Source organism: Magnolia sinica, chromosome 2, assembly GCF_029962835.1.
Source record: "Magnolia sinica isolate HGM2019 chromosome 2, MsV1, whole genome shotgun sequence".
In the NCBI taxonomy this organism is placed as follows: Eukaryota; Viridiplantae; Streptophyta; class Magnoliopsida; order Magnoliales; family Magnoliaceae; genus Magnolia; species Magnolia sinica.
In genome coordinates this window covers 16,897,134-16,922,138 of record NC_080574.1, presented here as the reverse complement: position 1 = coordinate 16,922,138, position 25,005 = coordinate 16,897,134, and the positions used below count along the sequence as shown (strand labels likewise).

Here is a 25,005-nt window from a genome sequence, read left to right as displayed (position 1 = left end):
ACTACATTGGTATTCTTTGTAACGGCGTCGGCAGTAATTTGGTACGCCTCACGTTTGAAACCATTATCGTCCTTGCGTCCCAATGTCACTTGTTTCAGAAATATGTTGATCATAACCTGATCCATATCAAGAGTCCATTTTATTTTTGAGGCTCGGGACACAGGCTCAGCCATGGATTTCACCGTCTTCGTGCGTGGGGAAGATCGTGTGGGCACCATTGGTGTCTTAGCCGGTGAATGTGTTGGTGTCGATGGATCATTAGATATCCTGTCTGCCATACCACCTGAATATCAAATACATATGATGATTTTAAAAAGTCAACCATAATCATAAAAATGACAACTATTTCAAAAGAACAATTATTAAAATCATCATCTGGTATCTCCGTATAATGAATGTCAGGGGTTGGAAGATTGCAATTCCATTATTAGGTACGTAACATTTTGTAGAAAGTAAATAACAGCAAGTCATGGAATTTGTAACAAATAGCGATCAATTATATACTCCTACTATTTTATTACGCATCCGCCCACAATCTGGTTGTTATATCATCGTGCGCGGGAATCCAAGCATCCTTTTCACGATGAGATACTCGCAGTAACTATTGTAGCTCATCGTTCGTTGAAACCTCGTGAGACATTGGGTTACTCTCCCCACCAACAACAGATACTCCAGCATATTCCATCTCTTCTTGAGATTCTGGTCTAGTACGTATGAAATTGTGTAAGACACGGTAGGCTATCACAATTTGGATGTGTGTGAAATTCATACTGCATGGCGGTCTTCAGGATGGAGAATCTGCCTTTCATAACACTAGAACAACGTTCAATTGCACTGCGCAATTGTGCGTGTCGGTAATTAAACAACTCCTTCATGTTGGCAGGTACTCTTTTGGTTCAATACTCCTATAAGTGGTATTGAACGCCCTGGTATGGAGCCATAAAATCGGGTGAATGTGCATATCCGGCATCGACGACGTAATATTTTCCTACACATTTGAATCAAAGTCTAATTGAGTAAACAATAAAATAAGTCAAGGTGATGAAATAGATTGACAATCTCTTAAAAGATAACCAATACCATGTGGGACAACCAAGGGATCATCTTATCGACTCAATGCGCTATGTAAGACCCTCGCATCCGAAGCAAAACCCTCCTAATCGGCCAATATGTATATGAATTTCATATCAAATGAACACGCCGCCAATACGTTTTGGGAGAGGACCCCCTTCTGATTGTGGAAGCTTACATGGTCACTAGCAAGCATATGAGTTTGAATGTGTTTACTATTAATTGTCCCAACGCAATCCTAAATACATTGGATAAAGGTGTGAATGAAGGGTAGTATAAAACACGTATATGAAAATATGACCCATCATAATTAATACCTGAAAGTAAGCAACCCAATTTGTGTTTGTCTGAATCTCAAAGGGAGTCACTGGTCCAGCCTGTTTAATGAAAATTGGGTACAAAGATACAATTGCATCCAGTACACTGTGAAAGTGGCGACTCACTGTTTCACCCCATCGAATGAATCTATGACCAATGACGCGATTTCGAACATTGTGCCCCAATGCATGTAGGAACGTGACTAACTGTTCTTCAAGAGTCACACGCCGAATATCACGCAGCATTGTCTTCTCGCATAGATGGGTACATAATTCAAAGAACGTCTCCCGATTCATTCTAAGTTACATGACACAATCCTGGTCACTGGCCCATATGATAGAGTTGATGAACCTGGCTCGCTTATCCTCTCCATGACTAGTCGACTGTTTGAGCATGTATTCACGACAATATTCTCCGACAACCGCTACACAAGCCATCATCGCCCAAGCAGCTATAACACTATCCGTATCTTCTCTCGAATCTTCACTCTCCATCGCCAGCTGATAACCAACACTATCAGGTTCGTATACTCAATTTAACAATATTTACTATTATTTCTCCCATGAAATGAGGAATAAATCAACTCTACAAGCTTTGAAAAATATCAGAAAATTTAAACAGTCAATCGTTCCTTCAATTTGACTCTGATTATAAGTCAAGTTTTCTTGCATGAGAAGGTTTTTAGAATATCTGAAGTCATCTTATCTCCTCTTGTTTCAGTCAAATTTAATAATTTATATGGTGGGATAAGTTCAACTATGATTATATGTTAAAAAGTTCAGAACCCATGATTTTTTTCAACATCGGCAATCATATTTGAATGTCTTCAAAAAAATCCTAAAGCTAAAGATTCCAATTGAAAATCCATGTTACATGATGGAATGAGATCAACCAGTTGTCCTGATAACTCAAAGCATATTTTTCCTATAACTTATTAATCAAAAACTTGCATATTCTGGAATGATATGTACCAGTTGTCCTGGCATAATTTCATAAACATCATCTGATTGGTAGCAACACATCAGATATGTAAATGGAAGTATTCACCGCTAATCCTAGCTACGGAATCAAGTACATTTCGCAGAGATCTTCTCGTCATCCAAACAATAAAGCAAATTATTATTTTTCCATATGAATAGAAGAGTAGATACTTACCTCTTAAACGTCTATGTAATGAACAAGAACGATGTGCTCAACACTATTTCCTAAAAAAATGGAACAACATGTATAGAAAATATTCATTCAATTAAAATAACAGACGACCATAATAAGCAAGTTCCGTCATACACCATTGAAAGTAAATTAGACGTTGTTCACATATAGGTCATTAGCTTTTCCCATTTGAATGGAATGTACAATATTAACTACCAGATCATAACCAATACCTTACCATATTTGTATAACAGATAACAGTGAGATTAGAAAAATCATACCAGATAAACTTCAAGGAAAAGCACCCATACTGCGATTAACGAAATGAGAAGTCGGCAACATATAAATTCCATGAAACAACAAAAAGGAAAAGAATTTCTATGAAGACAAAATACAAGGGAAGTATTTGTGAAAGATCCCTATATTACAATTGAAGGCCGAGATTGTAAAACCCAATGTATATTTCCATTCTCCTGCTACAGCTGATACCCCCATTCATTTATGCCATTTAGACTGTATCATATCAGCAAAGTAACTAATTTCTCCTCCTAAAAGAGAGGGGGAGGGAGAGAGAGAGAGAGAGAGAGCATATCAGTTTGCTAGCCCATAAGGTGGGCCACCTGTGTATGAAGAGAAGCCCAAGTAACCAGTGAGTTGTTCAGAGTGTCTACTGTTTCCATACAATGCATCCATCCTACTATGAAAATCAGCCCTCAAAATAGGCTCCAGTTTAGGAAAACAGGAGTTGAATTAACAGCATTCAGATGCAAATCGATAGTGTATAGTGAATGTGAAACATATGGAAATTTATGCCCATACATTACACCAAATACCTGATTTCCTGTCATTTAATTTTTGTCATAAAAGCATGGACAGACAACAGTAGATGAAGATAGCATTTGATGAAACTATCATCTATACATGTACTTTAAAAATCAATTACATTCATGGCTGGATGTCAAGGAAAATCATCTGAGATATACCGTAAATAACACTCCAACTTGATAAATTGAATTTCCCATATGAACAGTCTATTGCAAATAGTCCACATATATTCACTTTATGTAACAATCCAAAAGGTACAGTTTCTTGTTATTAGGTGTATATTACACCAAATATACACTTTCTGCAACCCAAAGAAACCCCAAATGGTATAGTTTGAAAGATAATCAGATTTGTCAAACCCAATATGTCTTAAAATTCCATAGTGTATAAGTTGGGTTTAGTTCATATTGAAAAACATTCTGAGAAACAATATAGCTGTCAAAAGCGGATTCAAATTTAGAAAACACATCCATAAGATAACAGGATTCTGATGCAAATCAATAGTCTAAACTAAATGTGAAACAAAGAGATATTTATGGGCATACATTACACCAAGTACCTGGATTCGCTGAAAACCAACAACAGAAAATTTCATGTGAGATATACCAATGTAAGACTGCAACTAGGTAAACAGAATTTCTCATAACTCCAAATATATTGCAACAGGGTCCAAAAATATCCACGGTATGTAACAATCCAGATGAACATTCTATTTTCAGAAGAACGGTGATTAAGTCTCCACTTTAACTACCAAACTATCATCTATACATGTACACTATAGTAGAAATATTCATAACTGTATACTCAAATGATAACAGTCTATTTTCAGCATGAACAGAAAGAACATTGATAACTATCATCTATACATTGATCAAACTATCGTTTATACATGTACATTAACCAAATGAAAAATTCATAAATTGATTCCAAGGAAAATAGACTATTATCAGATGAAGGGAAAAATCCATAACTGGATCTTGGCTACCTTCATCATACTATAATGTATACGTCTCTACTTTATGTGAAATTCCAAAAGAACAGTCTATTCTCAGCAGAACAGAAACTAAATATCCATTTTAATTTCCAAATAAATCATTATCTTATCAAACAGTCTAAAAATATCCACTATATGCAACCCAAACAGACACCAAATGAGGATGGTTCAAAGATTTTCACAATTGTCAAACACAATGTGATCCTAGAAATTCCACAGAAATTGATTTCCAAGCATTTGTTTAATGAAAGTAACTGGAATATAAGGAGAACAGATATTGTTGGAAGCGCGGAAGGTGAGCCCTCAAGATCTAACGGTCTACACGAAGTTTGGAACCCTCACAAAGCAGAAGAACGGTGCTTCAACTGCCCGCCTATCTACTACTGGAGCAGATGGAACTATTCACAGCTCTGATTTTATGGTATATAGTGGCCCTGGATCAGATCGTCCTAAGGACAAGCTAAAATGGATAGACTATAGCGCACACAATATCTCTCTGTATACTCTCGGTTTATCATATGACTCAAATTGTTTTACATGAGAGAAGCACATTCCTTTTTATAACAGAGGAATGAGAGTTTGGGTGGGATTGGGATAGGGCCAAATAATCTGATCAAATTTCTATCTTCAATTAAAAATCAAATTCATATTTGAATTTGAAATTTAATTCAAAGGAAGAGACCGGAGAAAACATGGGGCGTACCCACTGGTGATTGCTCACAAGTGGGCCCCACTGGCTTACGTCCAACATCTCTCACTCAATCACATTGTGGGATAGGCACATAAATTTGTCCATCTAACTTGCCTAATAACAATCAAAGAACTAAACATCGCGATCAAAAGAATCAGAGGCGTGAGACCAGCTGGATCACCATAATCTTCTCACAGGTGCTTAAGTACTAAGTGACCACCTGATTAGTACTCAATAACCTAAGCTTTGCAATGCCTGTCCTAGTCTGCATGACCACACCGGATGAAGTTAACTCCCGATCTAAAGTACTCGGCCACCATACGCACTTATCCAACTTATCAAGTTATTCTGAAAACTTGATTTTTTACAAACTTCAACTAAAACCAATTCAAAGCAATACTTATATATATATATATATATATATATATATATATATATATATATATATATATATATATATATATATATGCTTTTTAAGAAAAATACTATTTGCAAATGTCTAATAAAAAACAACTCGATACTGCCGGCGGATAAGTCTTCAAGTGCGTATTTATAGTTCTAGAAACTTGGTATAGCCATCATGGGATCTTTCCCACGCAGATGTGTAATTTGGAATTAATCAAGCTGTTTTCCTAGAGCTAATCAAGGACCTTTCGTCATAGTACACTAAAGTAGCAACACTCAATCTCATCCTCATTATACAAGAGGAGAGTAGCTAAGGACACAAAGAGTCACCTACGGGACTAACTACTCGCACGTTGCAGTGATTAGATCAAATCAAAGCAATCTGTAGGTAAAAAGTCCCAGCACATGGCTACAATCCATGTCGTAAAGTAGACAATACTAGGTGAATGTCGAGTATACAATACGCAGGTCATTCCACATGAGGTACGACTCATCTCATAACCTCATAACCTGGCTTTAATTTCAGGCCATAACATTGATCGCATGTAACAGAATGGTGCGATTATGTTATTCGACTGTATCAGTCTCATCTACAATCTTTATAAGATTGTAGGCGGATACGACTCACTCATATCCTTATCCTCTATTATTCACAATAAAGGGAAGTTCATACCTTAATGTATAAACATAGCCTCAAATGTACCTCTCTTGTACATTCAAGGTTGGTCAATCCGTGCGAATGGGTGACCGGCCTGCCGATAAAAAATAGAAATCCTACATAATCTCAAGGTAAATGTTGATGATCTACATACCTAGTTTATATTAGTGTTCAATACTGAATAAAAGGAATATATTATTCATGAAAGATCGAATGTCTTACAAAACAAGTATATCATTCAAACTTTTCTCAATCCCATCTGCTTGATGTGAACCTGAAATAGATCTCTAGCTATAGGTTTCGTCATGGGATCAGCCATCATCTCCTTAGTAGGAATGTAGCTGAGGGTGACCTTTTTATCTCTCACTTGATCACAGACGTAATGATACTTGATTTCAATATGCTTAGATTTCTGGTGGTATTTAGGGTCTTTTGCCAAGTCAATGGTAGAAGTATTGTCTATCTTCAGCGATATAGGCTGACGAACACTCGGTACAACACCCAGACTCAATAGAAATTTGCAAACCCATACATACTCTTGAACTGCAGCACAACATGCAATGTACTCGGCCTCCATAGATGAAAGAGCTGTGGATGTTTGTTTCTTACTCGACCATGAGATAGCTCCTCCTCCGAGTAAGAATAGATATTCTGAAGTAGACTTTCCCTCGTCGGCGTCATTACCCCGAGCAGCATCTGAATATCCTTTGAGCTCGAGGTTTATGCCTTCATAACACAACATTAGGTCATTTGTTCCTCTGAGATAGCGGAATATACGTTTGACGGCTTGCAAATGAGACTGTCCCGGGTTACTCTGATAACGACTGACTATGCCAACTACATAGCTAATATCCGGTCTGGTGCAAAGCATAGCATACATTAAGCTCCTTATTGCACTTGGATAAGGTACTGAGGACATAGCCAATTTCCCGGCTTCAGTCCGAGGACACGATTTCCTGTCTAGCTTGGTAACTTTATCCATAAAGGTTTCAACTGCTTTTGAATTTTCCATCCTGAACAGCTCTAAGATCTTTTGTATATAGGTTGCTTGAGATAAGCCTAAAAATTTCTTAGGGCGATCTCTGATGATTTTTACCCCAAGAATAAAGTTGGCTTTGCCGAGGTCTTTCATCTCAAAGTTCAAGAATAGCCAATATTTAGTCGATATCAACAATTGCTCATTACTAGCTAATAGGATATCGTCTACATATAGAGATAGTATCAGAAAAGATCTTCCAGACCGTTTCATGTATATACAATGATCTTCTTCACTCATCATGAATCTAAAAGTGGTGATGGCCAAGTGGAACCTCATGTACCATTGTCTTGAAGATTGCTTCAGCCCATAGATAGATTTCAACAACTTGCAGACTTTCTTTGGATGCTTTTTGTTCACATAACTCATGGGCTGTTGCATGTATATCTCTTCATCCAAGTCACTATTTAAGAATGCGGTCTTTACATCCATCTGATATAACTCTAAGTTTAAACTTGCGACAATGGACAATATCATGCGGATTGAGGAGAACTTTGCAACAGGCGAAAAGGTCTCATCGTAATCAATGCCTTCTTGTTGTATAAAACCTTTAGCAACTAATCGTGCTTTATACTTGTCCATTGTACCATCTGCCTTTCTTTTGATCTTAAGTACCCATTTATTACCTATCGTTTTGCGATTGGAAGGCAGATCAACAAGTTCCCAGACTTTATTTTTCTCCATGGAAGCGATCTCTTCGTCCATAACATTTACCCCAATCGGCCGAGTAAGAAGATAATAATGCATCCTGATACGAATCAGGTTCATCATCATCAATTGCAACGCAAGAGAATGTTTGCCCCTCAATATCGAAGTATCTTCGGAGAATCAATCTTTTTTCGCTTCGACGTAACTCAGGAGCTTGCTGAGATGTCCTCCCACTGTCCTGGTGAACTATATGAGCATCTTCATTTTGAGGAGCAGAACTCTCACTCTCCTGAGATACATCGGGTATTTTAAAAAGTTCTATTGGAACCTTTTGCTTCATTCGGCTTGGGTATCTATCTTTAACGAAGGTCACGTCTCGGGATTCTATTTCAATCTATCGTCCATGGTCCTCATAAACTAAAATGTATCCCTTTAAATGTATAGGGTATATAATGAACACGCATTCAGTAGTTTTACTATCAAGTTTACCTCTATGCTGAGTAGGTAGCAAAACATATCCCAAAGATCCCCAAGGGCGTAGATTGGCTAAAGAATGAGTCCTCTCAGACCACATCTCATATGGAGTCTTAGGAATGGATTTGGATAAGACTCTATTAAGGACGTAGACGGCTGTTAACAGTGTTTCTCCCCAGAATGTGGTAGAGAAATTGGCTTGTGCCATCATCGATCTAACTATGTCCAATGGTGTCTTATTCCTTCTCTCTGCAACACCGTTTTGTTGTGGAGTGTAAGCTATTGTGTACTGTCGAACTATTCCAACGTTTTTACAATATGACTTAAACGTTTCAGATGTATACTCGCCACCTCTATCAAATCGAAGGATTTTAATCTTTTTCTCAAGTTGATTTTTCACATCAGCTTTATATTTAAGAAAACAATCAAAAGCCTCAGATTTGTGTGAGATGAGATACACATATCCATAGCATGAGTAATCGTCAATGAAAGTGACAAAGTATTGACATCTATTTCTGGCATGTACATTAAAGAGTCCACAGATATCTGAATGGATTATCTCTAGTGTGCCCTTGGACCTATCTACTTTAGGAAATGGTTTCTTCAATGTCTTTCCAGATACACATTGTTCACAAAATGACAAATCAACTTTGGATAAGGATTCTAACAGACCAGTACGTACTAATCTTGTCATACGATCATTTCCTATGTGACCTAACCTCATGTGCCATTTTTGAGATTTAGATACTACAGTTTCATTCGACATAGCAGATAAAGCAAGAGGGGCATTATCACAATATATGTCTAGAATAAATAAATCTAAAATTAAAATTTTCCATGTAAAGATGAGGTTATTCAGTCTCAAATAAATTTTTGTCCCCGAAAATCGAATATCAAAACCATCAAATAATAACTTAGAAACAGAAATTAAATTCCGACGCATCCCCGGTGCAAAAAGAGTATCACGAAGGATTATTGTTTGCCCTATGCACGTACAGAGATGGAGAACGCCAATCCCTAGTACGTCTTCAACAACGTTATTGCCCATGTACAGCTTGTAACTTCCTTTGGCTACAGGCCGGAATTCCTCGAGTCATCGATGACTCTGTGTCACGTGCTTTGTTGCGCCTAAATCTAAAATTCACTAGCTAGATATAGTATCAACGGAAAGGATTTCAGAACAAACGCTTACATACAAAGTATCTTGTGACTGAGAAATTACCGTCTTTTTTTGGGCACACTGCCGAGCATAATGGCCGAAATTTTCACAAACAAAGCAGACTATATTGGTCTTTTTCTACTTCTTCTTTCCATTCCCCTTCTTGAGATTTGGAGCAGGTGACGTGGTCTTCTATTCTTGATTATTCTTCTTCGCCTTCTTGCGAGTTTTGGACCGTTTATTGTTAGCTTTCCGTTTATGGGTGTCTGCTATAAAGGCCTTGGCCAAACCTGGCTGAATTGCATTCATTTCAACCCCACGTACCAAGTGGCTACAAAAGTCTCTGAACGTAGTGATAGAATCAGTATGGTTCAGAATTCTTTTGATTTGGGCCCAAGATTCAGGTAAGGAACGGTGCATGACTATAATTTTCTGATTTTCAGTCAATTTACACCCAACAACCCTAAGAGCACCTATCATTTGCTCCATCTTACGAATATGATCTTTGATGGGGCAGCCGACAGACATCCTGTACTCCTGAAATTCTAATTCTATTGCCCTAAATCTCACATCTGACTTCTGCGCATAGGCATATGTCAGTGCTTCCTAGATTCTCTTAACAGTTTCATGCACTTCATACGTAGGTATGAGTTCTTTGTGCATAGTGATAAGAAGGACATTACGAGCTGAACGATTTTATTTTCGCCACTTATTATAGCGAGTCATCGCAACCCTATGTTCTTGTAAATTCTCGTTTTCAGCCAAGATGGGTTCCTCTTGAACTACATCGAGTGTGTGAGATATGTCGTCCTCGTCCAGAAGGCATCGTATCGCGTGGGACCAGTCTTCATAGTTGTTACCGTCGAAATGTTGTTCTTTCAGCTGTTTAGCGATCAACGCTTTGGTGGCCATCTCTACATTGCATGAGTATCACTACTCGGCTAAGATCTAAGGTATTGACACTAATCATCAGCATTTTTACGTGTTATATAAATTTTCAAAGTATAAAAGCAGTTAACACATCTTAATGAGATTGAAAGTCCACATACCCGAATAGGCGGTGTAGAACAATCAAGTTCTCTAATTAAGACGAGTTTAATACTTTTATAAGAATAAATTTGTATAACGTGCAACTTTTCATTACATGGTTGCATGCATCATTTGGTGGAGGAGAATAAACTTCTACTTAGGTTATGCACAACCTTTATATTTTAGGGAGCATCTAAGCACAAAGTTTTGTAATTTCTAATGGAAAATATAGGGGGCTAAGATCTAAACACATCAAGCCTAATTATATCACACATATTATCATCAGAAAAATAAAATAAAGAAAGTGCTTAAATACGAAGAGAGTTCAATCTTCACCAGTGATCATGTCCATTAGAGATGGATCTGATCATCACTATTAATGATCATTGTTGATGATGGATCCTTTCATCAACATTGATCATCATGGTTGATGATCATTTTGATCACTAATGATCTCTTTATCAATAGTGAAGAAAAAGTTATAAAGGAAACATCATTCATATGCCACATTACTCAAGAGGGGCATCATACGAAGTCATGAGACCATCATATCATAAGCATACATGCATTCATTACACACAACACTTCACTTGTGCATCATTATGTATTTGTAATATGTGCATCATCATTATCAGATGAGCGGCCCTTCCTCCATGTACATGTGCCACATTGCTACAGGCGACATGGAAATCAGATTGCGTACTTAGTAAACTCCTTTGAGCCAATCTCAAAAATATGTGGTTTATCCATGCCGTGCATCCATGTGGCCCACTTGATAATTATATTTGTCATAAATTCAAGCTCACCAGATGGATGGATGGTTTAGATACAACACATACCTCTGTGATAAGATCCATATGTGTTACTGATTGCCTAGTTCTCCATATGGATAGACGGTTTAAATACAACACATATCTTGCCATTTGAGCTACACATGAACATTTTATAGCACATGGATACAATACATGATTTGCACATGGATACAACACATGAATACAACACATGAATATTCAATGTGGGAAATATTCAATTTGGGTTGCTGACGTACAAGAATACAACACATGAATATTCATGGGTTGCTGACGTACATGAATACAACTATGGAAATTCATGGGTTGTTGACGTACATGAATACAACTATGGCAAGATGTATACTAGCCAATTCGTGTACAGATGCTATGTATATAGTTGAAGTTATCTATCAGAACAACATGTGTACACATGTGTACACGTGCACATCGTCCAATATATGTACACACGTGTACATGTGCACATTAGCCAAGTATACGTGCACACGTGTACATCAACCAACATATGGAGAAATTAGTCTAAACATGTGTACACGTGTACATCAGCCAACATACGTGCATGTACACTTGTGTGCATGTACATGAGCCATCACGTGTGTACATGTACATGAGCCATCATGTGTACAACAACCAACGATTTAAGTATGGTGAAATACGTCACTAATAGCTATGTTTTAGTGGTTGACTTTAATTCAACAACTATTTAGTTGGTATGATGCACACATATGGGGTATATGCTACATACTTTCATGGTTTGATAATCCACACCGCTGGTAGATTGAGTTGCACCATGAATGGACTATACCCTACAAACTTTCCTTCATGGGACAATCTTAACCTTTCCATCTGTGGTCTACCAATGGACAATCGACTATAGAAAAACACAACAATAGTCCACATTCAACATTGAAGTGGGAGTATATATCTGCTGTAATGTATATTCATGGGGTACATCATGTAGATTCTTTATTGTACGGTAATCATATATGGACCCACTTATCAGAATAAGAATGCGTATACTTAGCCATTCCATTTTTCAAATACATCAGCTAGTGGTGTATTTCAATACAACAACATTAACCACTAATAGCTATGTTGTATTTCAATACAACAACATCAGTCAAACCGATCTCTACGTATGCTTAAGATATGGCATAATGTAGACTAGCCATTATGACCCCCCACGTGTACAAAAGTTATGGTATAACATATATTTGTGATGTATATGCATGTGTTATATTTCTATTATGATGTACACGCATGTGATATATTACTTGGATCAATCTTTAAATTAACAAAATGGTGTACATGAACCAATACCATTTGAAAGCCTTGGATTCCAATCCAAAAAGAAAGGATAGGCCACTTACCTTTTTAGATGAAAATAATTGGAGATCCACCGTTAAATGCTCTGATACCACTGTTGGAAGCGCGAAAGGTGAGCCCTCAAGATCTGACGGTCTATACGAAGTTTGGAACCCTCACAAAGCAGAAGAACGGTGCTTCAACGGCCCGCCTATCTACTACTAGAGCAGATGAAACTATTCACACCTCTGATCCTACGGTATATAGTGGCTCCAGATTGCAATCTATAGATTAGATCATCCTAAGGACAAGCTAAAATGAACAGACTATAGCGTACACAATATCTCTCTGTATACTCTCGATTTATCGTATGACTCAAATTGCTTTACACGAGAGAAGCGCATTCCTTTTTATAACAGAGGAAGGAGAGTTTGGGTGGGATTGAGATAATGCCAAATAATCCGATCGAATCCCTATCTTCAATTAAAAATCAAATTCATATTTGAATTTGAAATTTAATTTAAAGGAAGAGACCGGAGAAAACATGAAACGTACCCACTAGTGATTGCTCATAAGTGGGCCCCACTGGCCTACATCCAACAGATGTAACCCCCCCAAAAAAAAAAGATGACATTGATTAAACTGTCTTCTATACATATACTTTAGGCATGAGAAATACATAATTGGAATACAAGGATAACAGTCTATTCTCATGAGGACAAAAAAAATAAAAATAAATAAATAAATAAATTCATAACTATCATATATACATTGATAAAAAAAATTCATATATACATGTACTTTATATATGAAAAATTCATAACTGGATTCCAAGGAGAACAGTCTATTCTCATAAGAACAGCTTGCATGTATACATTCCCAGACTATCATCTATACATGTACTAAAAAACACAAAATTTCATAACTAGATTCTAAGGCATACAGTCTATTCCTAGAACAGTCCTTCAAAATCCATAATTGTTATCTATATACTGATCAAACTATCATCTATACATGTACAATTCATCAGCAAAAAATGATTTTTGATAACAGGATTATGATGTCCAAGTGTAAAATCATGCAACAGAAAATCCATGTGATATATAGCAACAACATATAAATCCAGCAATTGATATACCAAAACAACAAACCATCTGAGATATACCACTAAATCCACGTGATATACACCTGAAAACCATTTGACATATACCAGAAAACCATCTTATTATAAAATAAGAAGATATCATAGACTCAATCAAACAAGAAAAGGAAAGGATTTACAGGAAATGAAAAAAACAAAAGACAAAAATAACACCAACATAAGAACATTTAAAATATATTTTTCTCAGCAGAGAAAATAAGATCGAAAAATGGCTAGATAGACTAGGTACCGCAATTTACAAGAAGTTAGCTACTCAAATGAAAAATTCATAAATTGATTCCAAGGAGAACAGACTTCCCAAATGAAGGGAAAAATCCATAACTGTCTTTGCTACCTTCATCATACCATGATGTATACGTCTTTACTTTTTGTGAAATTCCAAAAGAACAGTCTATTCTCAACAGAACAGAGACTAAATGTCCATTTTAATTTCCATAGAAATCATTATCTTGTCAAACAGTCTAAAAATATCCACTTTATGCAACCCAAACAGACACCAAATGAGGACGGTTCAAAGATTTTCACAATTGTCAAACACAATATGATCCTAGAAATTCCACAAAACCTGATTTCCAGGCATTTGTTCCATGAAAATAATTGGAATATAAGGAGAACAGATATAACAAAAAAAGAAGAAGAAAAAAAGATGACATTAATCAAACTGTCATGTATACATGTACTTTAGGCATGAGAAATACGTAACTGGAATGCAAGGAGAACAATCTATTCTCATGAGAAGAAAAAATAAAAATAAAATTCATAATTATCATATATATATTGATAAAAAATTCATATATACATGTACTTTATATATGAAAAATTTATAACTAGATTATAAGGAGAACAGTCTATTATCAGAAGAACAATGTCAAATTAAACAGCTTGCATGTATACATTCCTAGACTATCATCTATACATGTACTAAAAAACACAAAATTTCATAACTAGATTCCAAGGCATATGTCTATTCCCAAAACAATCCTTCAAAATCCATAATTGTCATCTATACACTGATCAAACTATCATCTATACATGTACAATTCATCAGTAAAACATGATTTTTGATAACATGAGATTATGATGCCCAAGTGTAAAATCCTACAACAGTAATCCATCCGATATATTGCAACAACAGACAAATCCAACAACTGATATACCAACACAACAAACCATCTGAGATAATCCTGGTAAAGCCATGTGATATATACTAGAAAACCATTTGAGATATACCAGAAAACCATCTCATTATTAAAGAAGAGGATACTATAGACTCAATTAAAAGAAGAAAAGGAAAAAATTTAAAGAAAATGGAAAAAAACAAAAGACAAAAATAACACCAACATAAGAACATCTAAAATATATTTTTCTCAGCAGAGAAAATAAGATTGAAAATTGACTAAATAGACTAAGTACCGCAATTTGCAAGGAGTTAGCTACCCATAAGTAGGAAAAAGCAATAATATTCAAGTATAACTATATGCTACAAGAAACACATGCATAGATCTATAACAATGTGATATTAGAATACTTAAAAAAACATAAAACAAAGTCATTGAAATCTGATGACATGTTGGAAATACACATGGGATATACTAACATGTGTAAATTTCATATGAGATATAGCAGTAATAGACAAATCCATCAATAAATATACCAACAACAGAGAAATCATCTGAGATATACCAAAAAACCCATTTCAAATATACCGACATTTGTAAAACCCATTTGAAAAAAACCGACATAAGAAAATGCAACAATATCTATACCCATAACAGAAAAATCCATCTAAGATATAGTAGTAAAAATGCATCTGACATATACCAACATGTGAACCATTCATATGAAAGATTTATACATAATGAAAATCTAGCATTAGATATACTAACAACATGAAATCCACCTTGGATATATCAGAGAATCTATCTTAGATATCCCAACAATAGAAAATCCCTCTCAGATATACCCACAACAGAACATCAAGCAATAGATATACCAACAACAGAAAAGGTGCCTGAGATACACCTATGCAAAACTATCTGAGATATACCAACAACAGAAAACCCATCTGAGATACACCAACAGTAGAAAATCTAGCAAGAAGACTTACTTAATCAGATGCATGCAATGAAAGGCGACAATAATAGGAAGCGAAACATCAGAGTATATGACGTATTGTCTGAAAATCCACTCTCACATAAATCAGAATGTCAAACAAAGTCGTCGCAGCCAACGACACAGGCCAACTCCATATCGGAGGGCCTGTCTTGCCTGTGACGAAGCCGCATACATCACATGCATGCAAAACCACCTCATCCCTCTCAGGCGCAACACAGATCAGGCCATACCGGTACATGCAATGAAAATCGGAATTTACTCATAGAATTTGGGCGAGGAAGAGAACCTACCGTTGCCCGAGAAGACCGTCAGTTCACGATGGCAGCGCTGGCTCGATTGGTGACGACCATCGCGACCTGAAACGGCTTTTTATAACCCCATTTCGTGCCAACAATAATCATCTCCCGCCACCATCTCTTCCTGACCGTCCCGCCAAATCCCAGCATCTGAAAACCGATTCGGATTTTATTCGTACGATGAACATCGGGCATGAGAATGGTAGGGAGGAAAAACTCCAATCCAGCATTGATCCTGCAGGATTGCGTCGTACCACCGATAACCTCCAAAATCCAGTGACCAAATCCCTCCAGATCCAGCGGATTTTCTCACCAGTTGCGAATCCACCGCCCATCCAAACAGATGGCTATATGGACGCTGTGGGATTCGAGGAGCCTGTCCCACCTAATACGGGCTTCTCCATCGCACACCGCCTGTCCAAACATGCGCTTAGGGCCTGCTTGATTTTTGTGTATAAGGGAAATACCCTTGAAAAGGGTCATTATTACCTTTTTACTTCGTTTGAAATTTCAAATGTATTTTCATCTCGAAATTTGGTCCAAAAAAGTTGAAATAAATTTGTGGACCTCACTATGATGTGCATGACATATCCACACCGTCCAGCTATTTTATCAGAAGATTTTAGGGCCTAAGTCCAAAATTGAGACAGATGCAATGCTCAAGTAGCCCATACCAAAGGAAACAATGGCCTTAAACGTTGGGCCCACGTTAATGCTTATTTGTCCAAGTCCTGAGCATCTTATTGCCCACGCGGAGTATTAGGTGTGACACTTTACCAAGGGGCCCACCTTGATGTATGCATACTATATCCACGCCGATCATCTATTTTGCCGGATCATTTTACTGCATGAGCACAAAAAAATGAAGCAGTTATAATTCTCAGGTGAACCATACCACAGGAAACCGTAGTGATTGACTATTAATGAGCCACGAAAGTTTTGGATCAAGCTGATTTTTTTTTCTTTTTTTTTTTTTGCTTCACCTAATTTTATGTGATTTGTAAACAGGTTAGATGGCAGCATATAAACAGTACTGGAACGTTACAGTGGGCCCTAGGAAGTTTTTAATGGTCAATTGTCCAATCATTACTGTTTCCTATGGCATAGTCCACCTTATATTTGGATTTCTTCATTTTTGTACCATGCCTTAAAATAATCTTGCACAAAAGATGTATGACTTGGATATAAAAGACACACATCAAAGTGGGCCCCATGGTAAGAGCCGCACCGTCTTGGGTGACGCCAGGCCCCACTTAAACCGCTCCTGTTATTGTTTGAGTTGGGTTAGGAGTGTGAGTGGGCAAACTCGGGTGTGTGCGCGTCTGAGTTTGAGCTCCTCTCATTAATTAGTCATTTCTTTTGAATTGCTTTTACGTGAGTTTGGATTCAAGCACCACTCCATTACGTGTTTCCAGCATAGGTCCAAAGGGCCTAACACGTGGTTATCACTCGCTACTGGATGGTGCTTGTCGCATGATGTATGTGCTGTATCCACTCCTTCCATCTACTTTGCCCGGTTCATTTTGAGGCATCTCTGCAAAAATGGGGCAAATCAACATCTCAGGTCAACCACACCAAACGAAAGAGTGGTGATTGAACACTCTCCATTCAAATTTTCTTGGGAGAAACGAGTTTGGATTAAGCTAATATTTGTGTTTTCCATTATCCATGTCTCTGTGACCTAACCAACAGGTTAGATGGCAAATAAATGTTATGGTGTGGGCTTAGAAAGTTTTTAATGGTGGGTGTTCAATGACCATTGTTTTTACGTGGTATGGTTTACCTGAGAATTTTATCTACCTCATTTTTATGGATCGAAAGCATGGATAAAACACATACATTATGGTGGGTCCACATAGCATTGTCCAACATGGCTACTTGCAGCATGAATAGGCAGGAGCAGATTAGGTGTGCTCTTTACCATCGGGTCCACCTTGATGTGTGTATTCTATGTCAACTCCATTTATTCATTTTTCAAGATAATTTTAGGGCATGAGCCCAAAATATAAAGAAGATTTAAATTTAAGGCAGACTATGTATACTATAGGAAACAATCACTAAAAACTTCCTAAGGCCCATTGCAATGTTTTTGGAATGTCTATTTTCCATCAAACCTATCGATAAGGTCAAATAAAATTATATGAATGGAAAAAATAAATATCATATTGATCTAAAACTATTGTAGCTCGTTGATAGTCAATCACCACTGTTTTTGGTGGTATGGTTCGCTTGAGAATTGGATCCATCTCATTTTTAGCTCATGCTCTAAAATGATCCTAAGAAACAGATAAACAGCATGGATATAAAATACATATATCAAGGTGGGCCTCACAGTAAGGGCCACATTGCCTTGTGTGTTGAGAGTGGCTGACATCTCTAATGGAAGAAATCTTATTTCCTTTCAATTTCCTTCTCTCTCAATGTCTTTACTTACCATGTAGGTTGCTACAAGCTCTAGTGTAGTCTATATAAAGTGATGTGGGATTCGCTGTGCAAGTGTAAGAAAGGTAGGTCTTGTATTTATGTTTCACATGCATGTTTCTAATGTAAGAGAAAATTCTATTATTATCCCTTGAAGTGTGTGTGTGTGTGTATATAACTGAACAATGTAAATCCATGTATTTATTGTCTCTTGCTTTGATTTGGCATTTTTTATTTCTGTTTGACTCTTTTCTTTTATGTTTTGACTTCACATATATTAATTATGTGTTAGCTAGCATTTTTTTTACATTATTGAATGAGGCTAGAGTTGCACCCAATCAACTAATACCCATCAACCAAACATGCTTTTAAACATCAAGCTCATGCTGCTCTCTCCTCTTCCATCAACGTATAAACAGCAATAGAATCCATAATACCCTGTGGACTTTGTTAACGAGTGTAAGAGGCCAAGCTAAGTAAATGAGTCGAGTGGGGGGAGCTTGAGCCTAAAAATTATTACTGATTGGGCCATGGGCTTATTACAGATTAAATTCTTAAAAACCGTTCTGGTGTACCATATCAATCATCGTTAAAACCAATGTGCAATGGGATTTTAATTTGAACAAGTGAAGCCAATGGCCAGGTGATTCATAAGATTTGAGTCAACAGGGCCTCACCTGAGTTGCGGCTAACTTGCAGGGTGACTCGTGGTGTTGAACTGGATCAGGTCTTATGAAGGACAAGCATTTTAAAAGCATTTTAAACTCGTCTAAGTCTTAAGACGGCAATGGCTGGCGGATACTTCAAACAATATTCTGAACCCATTTAGTAAATGAGCCATGATGGGTGATAGACCCGTTTATGAAGGGCTGAGCTGTAGATTTTGGTCCAGCTAGAAATGATATGAACTCCAAGTCAATGACCAGGGTTCAGATCAGGTATACGGTACATATACTTGCTAATGAGAGAGGGTTGTCAATGGGCCAGGCGTAGGTCTGACAAAATCGAAATTATATGAACATGAAGTCCACAAACATTAGGGCGCACCTGATGGGTCCTCTCGCACAGTGAATTTAGGGGGATTTTAAACCCCATGGTTGCTTAGCACCCTAAAGTAACTTGGGTTTCAAATCCATGGTGAAAGCTTGGATTACATCTAAAATCTTTACAAGAGTTGCATGTATAACATGTATATCATTGGACTAATATTTTATTGTGCATATGAAGCTAATGATGTTCCAAAACAAATAGATTATCAATTGCATCACTATAGTTACTTTAATATGATGATCAACACCGCCCAAACATTGTCCATGTGAATCAAATGTTAATAATAGTTGGTTAGTCACTCGAACATGATTTTGTGTTTGTGGCTCATCTAAGATTTGTAATTTTATTATTTTTAGGCAAACCATATATTTCAACGGGCTTATTGCAACCATCGTGTTAAACATTACATATGTTCACTAATTATAGATATTAAAGCTGATTTAGTAATTAAATTCAAGCCCTCATGAATATAGATGCATATCTACTTTTGAATTAAAGTTGATTACCAATACGCAATAGGAGGATTTCAAGTAAGGGGTTCTAAATCCAGGCTCAAAAGCAAAAAACGAAAACAAATATCAGCTTTATCCAAAACTTGTGGTCAATCAACACTATTTCTATGGCATGGTCCACTTGATAATTGGATTTGTTTCATTTTTGGGATAATGTTCTAAAATGATCTAGAAATACGGATGGACGGTGTGGATATGGAATACATGCATCAAGGTGGACCTCACTGTAAGGGCCGCACCGTCTTGGGTGAGGTCGGGATCTCACCGAATCCGCTCCCCATTGTGACTGCCCATGATGGGCCGGGTTCAGTACCCGTCGGGGCTTCCTAGCCCATTGATAGCCCTACCTAAATTGACCCAATACAGGCCCGACCAATTGCCAGCACTGCACCACACGTCTGTCTTATTCTCTCCCGTGAGGTGTGTGGGCCGTTGCTATCATTACAGCGCCCTGCTCGCTCCATCACACCTTACGTACACTACCCTCATGCATGTAGCGCGCTCGTAGGGGATCTGGACCGTTCGGATGTAATCCAAGGATAGCAAATGCCAGAGGATCCTATCGTTTGATCCCAGGAGATGGGACTTTTGAATATTAAAAGTTGACTGCTAATATAATAGATCCGACCAGATAATCTGCATTCAATTAGCAAAAGTCATCAAATCAGCCATCGGTCATCTGGACTATTATGATTTTTGGAGTATGCAACATTTTTGGTGGTTCCCACCAAATGAACGGTCAAGATCTCGTGCATGTAAGAAAGAAAATAGAAACTAGCATCGGATACTTCCCACTGTATACTAAAATGCAGCTTCGCGGGAAATTAAAAATTTTGAGAAAGATTTCACGATCTGCGACGATGTGACGTGCGAGAATACCATTTTCCCCACTCACACGAGGGAGACGGTGCATACGTGTATGACGATGGAGTCATTCATCAGCTAATCGTCACTTTGGCCTGAATCTGGGATACGGCACCTTGAAAGTGAGGATCACTTGATGAGCGGCTCAGATTGAATGGGCCTGCCTTTTGGGGGCTGATAGCACTTAAAGAGTGCAATCCAGCGAGTGCACACTACATTTTGCACCTCTTCTTTTTAAGTACGACATCTTTCAAAGTCCCAATCATTCAAGGGACGCGCGTCGGCCAACAAGAGTTATACGGTACTCTAGCTGCGTATGATGCTTGATACGCACGCATTCCAAACTGTCCACGTGGCATACGTTAACTCAATTTAAACTGGCAAAATCGTGGAACCCACTGTATATAATCTAATACCATGCACCAAACGTCCCCTTAGACTCTTGATCGTGGAAACAAGACCGTTTGATATTTTTACTTTTAACCGTTCATGAAATATCCACCAATCCGTTATCCAGATGATCGAATGAGTGTAGTTTTTGCCACATGACACATCTAAGGTGGGAACCATAATTTAGAAAGTACAATTTATGTTACTTGTATTGTAAGTTTGCAATGGCAATGCGTATTATACATCGCACTCTATCATAGTATCGAAGTTCTTTCTTGCAGTTGCAGGCCAGTACATCTGGTGCACGTCAGCACGAAGAAAAAAGGACAAGTAAAACGGAATGGACGCGGACTAGGTGGTACCCCACGAGAACCTAGCTACAGACGGGCGGCTCTGTGTGGCCCGCTGTGATGTATATGCTTTATCAACGGTTTTCCATCTATTCTGAAAAACAATTTTAGGACATGATCTCAAAATGGAGGTAGATCTAATGCACAAGTGGACCAACCCATGAGAGGCAGTGGGATTGAGAGCATCCCGTTGAAATCTTCTTTGGGGCCACAGAAGTCTTGGATGGGCGCGGGTTGCGTACTATCCCACCGGGACCTGGCAAGGGATGGACGGTCTTCTCATATGATCTTATGTATATATTTTATCCATGCCGTTCATCTATCTTGAAATATCATTTAAGGGCGTAAGTCCGAAAATGAGGCAGATGTAATAGTCGAGTGGATCGCACCATAGGAAGCAGTGTTGACAATGCGCCCCACCGTTAAAACCTTCCTCAGGCCCACGGTGATATTTATTTTTCATCCAACCGTTCAAACCATTCATAAAGATGGGAAAACATAAATATTAGCTTGATCGAAAACTCTCTTGGTCCTAAGAGGTTTTCGAGTGTAGGAGTTCAATCCCCACTGCCTCCTGTGGTCCACTTGAGACTGTCATCTGCTGACCATTGCAGTATTTCTTTTATTGACCGTCTAATTTCTGGCCACAAATGGAGGAGTCCGGATTGTTCGGTTGAAAATATTTTTAGGATATTTTCCATCCAAGGCTGTCACTGAGTTATGAATGGTTTAGATTGATTTATAAGCATGCCACGCAACATTTGATACGCACCTAGGTACAGCTGCCATGTTTGCTTTTGGCGCACGTGTGCTATCCAGACCACTCAAATTGTCGGGCACACATGCGGGAGACTCGTTCAAACCAACGTAGAGATATTAACCATACAATCATGGGATGAAAGCAACTGCGGACCGGTCAAAATATAATAAAGGAAAGATTGTATGGTTATTAGTCAACAGGTCAATATTATTTTTGGGCTATGTTCCAATCACCAATCAGATCAGACGTTTGAGCGGTCTGATTGCCGCATGACTAAGCCAAGTGTACGGTGGATAGGCCACCATCATGTTTGAAATGGTGGTGATCTGGGTACGGGCCTGGCCCATTTTGGAAAAGACCCCTTGAATGAATGGGAAATAATTCACTTATTTAATGCTCTGGTAGAGCATAGAGCTTGATACGCGGGCACTTGGGATTTTTATGCGTGGCGTACATTAACTCAAATTGAGCCGAGCAAGTCATGTACCCGTTACGTTATGGCACTCCCTAGAATCAGATAGGCTGGACAATCCTAACAACTGATTTGTGGAAGTTTGTTGGTTGAACTTGGACTATTTGATAGTTTTCATTCTTAACCGTTCAATAAATGTTCACAGATTTGATAATCAGATTATCAAATAAGTGTAATTTTTTGTTCAAGATACACGAGCTGGCATTTGGACAATTTAATTTGAATTACTTGTATCCCACATGCACAGTTTCCAAGTAGTTTCGAGGCGCCTGCGTATCATCCACAATATTCCCAGAGCATCCAAGTTTTTCTCTTTCCTCCGTATCTGCCCACACAGACGCGAGTTGTCCCCTTCCCGGAGTACATGGTAAGTTTCTGCTGTCGGAAGCTACGTGGGACCCACCGAGATGTCCTAAAGAAATCCACTACCTCCATCTCTTTCTCCAGCTCATGTTAGTAAATAAGCCCAAATATGAGCCAGATCCAAAATTTAAATGGACCACATTAAAGGAAACAGTGGAGATGGAAACACCCACCGTCAAAAGCTTTATAGGGATAAAAAAAAGTTTCGTACCATGAATATTTGTTCTTTCAGTACACCCCCAGTGATAATAACCTTATGAACGGCTCTGATGGCACATAAACTTCATGGTGGCCCCGGGACGGTTTCTCTGTAGTGATGTCAACTTCAGTTTTGACCGGCCTCGCAGCTTAGGTCAATCCAAAGTGGCCAGATCCTCTAATGCGGGCCCAGCTTGATTTTTATAACTTACATCCACACCGTCCATCCGTTTTCGCAGCTCATTTCAGGGCATGATTCAAAAAGCGGCAGATTAAAATCTCAATTAGACCATGGGACAGGAAAAGTGGTGATTGACCATTAATAAGTTATCGGTCATAAAATTTTCATATCAGGCCGTCCATTCATCCACGTCTTTGTGACGTTATCAATGTGTTGGATTGAGATGCCCCAAGATGTTTTTAACGGTGAGTATTCAATCGCCATTGTTTCTGTGGTCTGGTCCACCTAAGATCTGGATCTGCCTAAATTTTAGTATAATGCCCTGAGATTAACTTTGAAAACGGATGGAAGGAATAGATATAAGGTGTATACATCGAGGTGGGCCCCACCATCAGGGATCCACCGACATCTGTGGATCCGGGGATCCACCGAAGCCGCGCCCGGATTTCTCACGGACATCTTGGTGATTCCCACGTAGCGGGTACGCAAGCGACTCGCGTACTGGCCACCGGCCACGAGCTGAAAGCGGCGCCGGAACGCTTCAGTGTATGTTAACCACAATTTTCTAAACCACGCCATTCATCCCGGGACATGCTGCATGTGCGTGGGATAATCAAGACCATCCAAATCGTGGCCCTCGTGGGAATAATACACTCACAGAGTTAAATTGGATTAAATATCTTAACCGTCCAAAGGGTAGGCGTTCAACATATGGTTAAGAAGACAGTAGGCAGCAATGCAGAATGGAACGCCTAAAATGTATGCCTTAGATACTTAGATCAATGTGGCTTTTAGGATATGCTCCATCTACGGTGGTGGGCATATAATCCTGCGGTGGATGAGTTTCATCCACGAGAGGAGCACCAAATGCTAATTTCAATCCCCTCATATGTAGAAACCAGGCAAACTTGTGCGAGATCAGAGCCCTTCTTTGGCAAAATCTCAGCAATGGAATTTATATGAGATGTGCAAAAGACTAAAGCATGTGTTCGCCACTTTTTCTTTTTTTTTTTGGGTTTTTTTGGTCACACATGCGTGTGCAGGTGTGTAAGAATCGAGGCTGATTTCCAACTTCACCAAAGTGTTACTGTTAGGGTTGAAAGTTTGGGCTCAACCTGACCGACCCGTGACTGACCCAACATTGGATTGGGCTCAGGTAGGATGGATCGAGTCTGATCTTGGGCTTGGGCTATACAAACACCAACTTGATGAAACTTGGGTCGAGCTCAGGTTGAGGTCTTAGGTTGTCCAACCTAACCCGAACCTAATCAATATATAAGTAATTACCAATAAATTA

The 25,005-nt window shown here is 38.3% G+C and overlaps 1 long non-coding RNA gene across 1 annotated transcript; it reads right to left on the bottom strand.

The window, feature by feature from the left end:
- Positions 1–20: 20 nt before the first annotated feature.
- Positions 21–16,179, bottom strand: LOC131226912 (uncharacterized). Its single transcript, XR_009162026.1, has 3 exons — positions 16,142–16,179; positions 2,545–2,594; positions 21–283 (listed from the first exon to the last, which is right to left on the bottom strand). It is a non-coding gene; the product is annotated as an uncharacterized LOC131226912 (long non-coding RNA).
- Positions 16,180–25,005: the final 8,826 nt, after the last annotated feature.